This window comes from Coptis chinensis, chromosome 4 (assembly GCF_015680905.1).
Source record: "Coptis chinensis isolate HL-2020 chromosome 4, ASM1568090v1, whole genome shotgun sequence".
In the NCBI taxonomy this organism is placed as follows: domain Eukaryota; kingdom Viridiplantae; phylum Streptophyta; class Magnoliopsida; order Ranunculales; family Ranunculaceae; genus Coptis; species Coptis chinensis.
In genome coordinates this window covers 25,762,563-25,769,172 of record NC_141459.1, presented here as the reverse complement: position 1 = coordinate 25,769,172, position 6,610 = coordinate 25,762,563, and the positions used below count along the sequence as shown (strand labels likewise).

The window sequence follows — 6,610 nt, the reverse complement described above, 5'->3', positions numbered from 1 at the left end:
TTTGTTTATTAGTCGATCTTGTAAGGTTTTTCAAGTTAGTTGCTTTGGTACCCAAAGGACAAACCTTTATTCATTATTCCAACATAAAATTGCCCTACCTAGAGAAGAAGCTTTCAGCAAGGTAACAAGTAATTTGGGTTTTCAATTTTTTGAAAATTAGGTTTTCACTAAGCGTAAAAGTGTATTATATGTTCATTTTCATTAGTTATTCGTTGTGGTTGATTAACTTAAATTTCGGTTATTCATAGTGTTATTTTTGAAACTTAAATGCAATATCTGACTTGTTTTAATATTTTGTCTTGTTTACAATTTGCAGTACCCCTTTGGTTTGTTAATTTGAAATCAATTAGTCTCACTTAATGTTTAAAGTTTTAACTGTTAAGTATTACAAGAAAAAAAACCCCATTGTATATGAATAACTGTTTTAAAGTGTGTTCCATCCTGTACTGATGACTTGTGAACAAGAATATGTATAAAAATTGTTTGAAGTGTACCTATTCCCAACTACTTAAGGCCACTGACTTTTTAGTCGATGTTATGTTCTATAAATGAGACTTATAGCCTAATTTTTAACTACATCATTTCGTTTTGTTTTTTTTCGTCTTCTTTGATATATGGATTGTTGGTGATAAGAATAATCTGATTTGGTAGAACCATGTCTAGACACATAATCCGGCATCAGCATCATATGAATGTCTTTGTCTAGGTTGGACGTTTTTTTTACTGTGTATAAGCATGTAGGCTATCTGATTCATAGTGTTATTTTTGAAACTTAAATGCAAGTTTGATGATTGTACACTAAAATTTATTTGATGGTTGTGCCTCAAAGTTGAATGTGATTGATTTTATGTTTTGAAGTGTAGTGATTTCACATAAAGATTAACATATGCAATGCCCAATATATGCATCCAATATAATTGTCACTATTTGCAGGATATTTTAATGGAATCAAGTGGTCAATCGTCAGGTCCTAGTGCCTTGCAGCCACCCCCATCAGGTCAAGCAACACCCCCAGTAACATCTGAATCATCTGGAGCACCTTCATCAGTTAAGGCTAAGATGCTTGTTTTGGTGTCTAGTAAGGGCACTGCTGTTGCTCCTTATGGAGCAAAATGGGCAACCCACTTGGGGCATTTTATTCGAGTAACCATCCCATTGAATTACAAGGATTGGAGGCTTATGAAACAATCCTTTAAGGATGCAGTGTGGGACGCTTTGGCGGTAACATTCAATTCTTGTTAATAATGTTATCATTTTAACTTGACTAAAAATGAATGTCTAACTATTAAAATTCTTGATAGGGTGAGTTTGAATATGATGTGCCCATGGCTTTGGCTTATAAACAACTTCAGAGGGAGTTTTCCACTAAATTAGGACTGCAAAAAGCAACTACCGAAAAGAGATCATAAAGAAAGCCTTAAGCAAGGAAGCTGCTATTACTGCTTGTCTAGATGGTATGAATCCAATAATTTGGGCTGAGTTTGTGACCCGTGAATTCAGACCTGAAGTCGTACAAAAGAATGCAAAGAATGCAGCAAATAGGAAAATGAATACCATTGGTCATACTCTTGGGCGACAAAAATATGCCCAAATACGTTACAAGAAGGTACCGTCCTATCTCAGTGTCTTTATTATTAGAAGTGGTATGTAGTATCATTTTGTTACAAGAAGGTACTGTCCTATCTCAATGTCTTTATTATTAGAAGTGATCTGTAGTATCATTTTATATATTTTTGTGTAGAAACAAAAGAACCCTAATGTCAAAGTATGTAGAGAGGACGATTGGCTAACCGGTCACAAGCGTCGTGATGGATCCGTTTTGGAGAGTGCTCGTGTAGCATATGTAAGTATTTATCCTTTCTACATTTAAATGTGTTGAGAACCATAATAAAAATTCTTGAATTTAATCATGTATCAGTTGGTGAACGTTTATTTGTCCCAAATTGTATATATACATGGGTGTCCTTATTTGGTTGTGTTTGTTGTTTTAGGAACAAGTGAAGTCTATTAAAGAAAGGAAAGCTATTGAAGCAAGCATTAGGGGAGAGGAAGATACTAGCAAGGTCATAGACCTTGAAGGTGATGTACTGGTTGAAGTCTTTGGGAAGGACAAAAAAGAGCGTACTCGTGCTGTTGGCTCTCAAATCTCACCTGCACAAGTTGAACATGCTGCGGTTGGTGAGTACTTACTTGACAAAGCATTGGCATCATCTGCTAGTGCTAGTCCCAATGTCAAGAAAGAGTTGGCTGAGGTTAAAGCTTCCATTGCCAGTTTGACTAACTTATTGTTGGTGAGTTTGTAACTTTTACAACTAGGCATATATATAACTTGTATTTTTCCCTTACATGTGTTTTCTATTATCACCGGCTCACATTGCACCGAGAATTGTCCCCCCACAGTCTGCGATGAATACACCTCTTGGTTCAAACTCACCTCATAATCCATATCCAATGTCTCCTCAAAATTTAGCTTCTCCTTCTGATGCGACAAGTTCTCGTGTAGGATTGTCTGACCAGCCTAGAGTTATCCTATTAGATAGAGAAGGTAATGAAGTAGCCAAGGGGTTTGTGGTGACCGATCCTATGCACAAAGATGTTTGTCATGGCAGAAGAGTGCTTAGAGGTGAGAAAAAGATCAATATTGAGGAAGTGTTTATGGGTGATGCATTACTCTATGATGGTCCCCAAGATGGAAATAAAACCCTTCATGGTTATGTTGATGGATGGTGGCTGATTTGGGCGGATGGGCGGTTGAAATATGATTAAGAATGGTTGATTAGTGCTAATCTTTTTGGACATTGTTTAGCAAATCTTTTTGGACATATGGGCTGATAGAAACATTAAGTATGGTTAATGTTCTAGTTATAATTTAACAATCTTTTTGAACATATAGGCTGACAAAAGAATTAAGTATGGTTAATGTTTCTAGTTGTAATTATGTAATCTTTTTGGACATATTGGATAAGGGTTCTAGTTGCAACTTGCTGAACCTTTTTTTGGATATACGTGTATAATTTTCACTATTGTTGATTATATTATATGTATGCTTGTTTGTTTTACAGGTTTGTGAGTTTTCTAACCCCTTTTTAACTCCGCCAATGCAAATTTATGAAATTAAGTTTTTGCATTGCGGTTCCCAGCCTGAATAAAGGAGGAGGAAGAAGGGGTTCTCTTGGAAGTCTAGGTTGACTGATCCATTTCAAGAAAGCTTTCGGTGTTGGCGGATCCTGTTTGACATTGCTTCCAAATGTGACGAATACGATGCTTATGATCTGGTACTACAATGTATATATTATACTTTGTAAATTTATCTTCTCCATGAAGTTCTTACTCTTTAATATTGTACAAAATGGTATTAATTCTCATAGACTTTGTTTTAATGAATGCAAGAAATTTTGGTGGATAGGGCTATTCATGCTGCCATTGGCCGCTTCTTATGTTCATCATCTAATGTTAAGGATCATGAAAATCCTATATTAGTAAGAGAAGATTTTTCTCAGGCGATGAATGATTTCCTTCCAGTTATTTCCATGCGTGATATTACCAAATCTGCTTCGGAAGGTGGCCGCACTGGGTGGGACGAAGTGGGCGGACTTGTGAACATACGGAATGCAGTTCAGGAGGTAAACTTGTGAACATATGCAATAAGCTAAAGTTGAGCAGTTGAAACGTGCGTTATTGTGATGTTCTATTTTTGGCTTCAAGTCCGGGATGTATTCTCAAAAGCAGCTGCTGCAGCACCGTGCCTTCTTTTTTTTGACGAGTTTGATTCTATTGCACCAAAAAGAGGGCATGATAATACTGGAATCACCTATGATGGTGATCAACACCATCTTATCAGTTATGGTGTACAGTTACCCAACTGAGAAGTTTAGTATGTATGTATCCGACGATGGTGGGTCAGATTTGACCTTCTATGTTTGATGGATTTTCTGAAATTAGTTTATGTGATTTATGTTTATTGCAATCAATTTCTAACATAGACAAGTGTCGTTCAGCACATGCTCATGTTGCGGAGGCTCTAAAAGTACCCCTTCACGTGTTCTTCACTATGCCATGGACGTAAGTCTTACTGTGTAGTATATAAACCTTCAGTTGCCTCTATGAACTTCTCGAAACTTTTTATTTAAATTTTCCCTCCTGATATCTGTATTTACCCAGGACATGTTATTTTTACTTCCAATTTAAATGAATATGATATGTATGATTTGCATTACAGGCCAACTAGTGAATTCCCACATCCTCTGTCTCGTGTCAAGCAGCCAGCTGGATATAGAGTGAGTGGATTTATTTTTATTGGCTTGGAGGTTCATATATGATACTATCTTTTTTACACTTAGTTTTGTGACAAAAAATGCCGCAGCTATCATATCAAATTGTTGATTCAATGATTTGGCTTGGAATACGTGACATGATAAACGACTTCAGGAAGAAAAAGTTGAAGCTACGACCTATTACATATTTAAGTGGTGCCCAAGGATCTTCTTCAGACGTGCCTTATGGATATATTTGAGCCCTCACCTTGTTCCGAAACCGAAAGGTTTGGGTTTTAAAACTTTTTGTAGTTTATCTTAAACAATCAGATTGTGTAGCCGAAACTGATATTTTGTTTTTGAGGAGGGTAGTGTGAGAGATGCACTGGTTCAAGTTGTTTTGAGGCTTCGTGACGATGTGTTGAAGGATAGAGAAGGCGGCCGTGACACCCCTGCTGTCAATTCCATTTACTCTAGTGGTGGTGGTGTTCCGGTTCATTCAGCGTTGCAGAGTGTTCCCCCAGTTACTTCGTTGGGATATGATCAGAGGATTGATAGTGCAAGTGCCTATGGCTTGCTTTCTTCTAGGAATAATCTTTGTGGATATGAATCATTCTCGGTATTCGTCCTCTCTTATATTATGCAACTGATTTTGGGCTTGTGTCAATTGATGATTTCAGTTCGGGTATAGTTAGTGATGAATTTAGGAAACTAGGTCTTGTTAAAGATGTTTCGATTGATTCTACTTATTCTAGAACCTTAAATGAGGAGAGAATTGGGTCTTTTTCATATGCGAAGAAAAGGCCAAGGAAGATTTTTAGTTCAATGTCATTTACTGATGATGCGTCCGAGATTAGTAATTTTACATTGCGTTGTAGTCACAAGCTCAATATGGAGGTTAGTTTTAGTTTCAATATTAATTACTTGACTAGTTTATTTATATATATGTTGTCTGATTTTTCATTATATATATATATATATGCAGAAATCACAAGTTACATCACTTTTTGGAGATGAAACATTATGGGCGAAAGGGTATACAGGTGCCAAAGTTAAAATGGCGATATTTGATACTGGCATTCGTAAGGATCATCCTCATTTCTGTAATATTAAGGTATGCATTATTATAAATGGTTTGATGTATTGTTTTGTGATCGAATGGATTTATGTAAAGAGAGTGTTTTAATAGGAGAGGACGAATTGGACTAATGAGGATACCTTGAATGATAATTTATACTATTCTTGTGCCCTTTTCTGGTTGTTCAGTTGGAACACCATGCCATTATTTGTTGCTTCTTGGTATTTAAACTTTTGTTATTTCTTGGATCTCATTCTTTTGCAAGGTTGGGGATAATGGATATGGTTCATATTCATCAAAGCCATATGCAGGGTATGTATTTTATGATTATTTGTTGACTATGCTTACTGTTTTTTCAAATATTTTGTATATTATTGGAACTGCTTTTTCCTTATGCAGGTTGTTAAGTCCCTCAACAGCTAAGATGTTCAAGAATATCGCCACTGGCATTTAATGTTGGACTTGTTTATGTCTTAGTTTATTGCACTGCTCTTGGTTTCAAGGGAGCAAGATTATCACCGCTTATATCATTGTGGATCTCGATAATTATGTTAGGTCTATGTGAATTATTCTGAAAAGTTCAAGAATACATGGGAAGGACTTTCGATGGAATGCTTCAAACATGTACTTCCAAGCATGAAGTTGGCAATCCCATCAGTCGTGATGGTCTGGTATGTGACATTGTGATATCTACATTTTTTATCTCACATAGTCATTGTTTACCGGGGAAAAAAAAGAAACAAAGAAAAAAATAAAATAAAATAGTACAGTCATGGGCTTAATAATAGTCCACTCTGTTGTCACTCTATCAGAGGTTTAGTAATCATATAGCATATGACGAAGTCCATAGTTGACTTCCTTTTAAAGAGCAAGATTCCTTTCGGGATAACAGAGTACTCTATTTATATTTTCATTTTCCACTAGGGATAAGTATAAACTTTGTTTTATTTGGTATTCATACTATCACGGTTTGGAGATCTTGGGCCTTTGAACTTCCGTGTTATTAGCGGGGTTGATGCTGAATTCAGAAAATAGTACCTCATTGATTGCCATGTGGTAAGGTTGCTTCGCTCTTCACTCACGAGAACTTGTTGAGCTTAGTTGGATGATCACTTTTGTAACCTCAGCAGTGTGAACACGTAAGTCATCCACGCTTATGATTAGATCCGGTTTTGTGTTTCTTTGTAAGGTATGTTGAGTAGTTTCTTAGGTATATGGCATTTTCAACAAATAAAAACTTACCCTTACTGTTAGATAGTGTACTAAAGTATAGACTTAC

The 6,610-nt window shown here is 36.1% G+C and overlaps 2 long non-coding RNA genes across 3 annotated transcripts; both read left to right on the top strand.

The window, feature by feature from the left end:
- The first annotated feature begins 934 nt into the window (after nucleotides 1-934).
- Nucleotides 935-1,827, top strand: LOC147502919 (uncharacterized). Its single transcript, XR_015220077.1, has 3 exons — nucleotides 935-1,221; nucleotides 1,302-1,606; nucleotides 1,742-1,827. It is a non-coding gene; the product is annotated as an uncharacterized LOC147502919 (long non-coding RNA).
- Nucleotides 1,828-4,337: 2,510 nt separating this feature from the next.
- LOC147502918 (uncharacterized) lies at nucleotides 4,338-5,849 on the top strand. 2 transcript variants are annotated; one of them, XR_015220076.1, is made up of 4 exons: nucleotides 4,338-4,540; nucleotides 4,626-5,150; nucleotides 5,239-5,643; nucleotides 5,731-5,849. It is a non-coding gene; the product is annotated as an uncharacterized LOC147502918 (long non-coding RNA). The 2 variants fall into 2 exon arrangements; XR_015220075.1 differs by having other exon boundaries at nucleotides 4,338-5,150.
- Nucleotides 5,850-6,610: the final 761 nt, after the last annotated feature.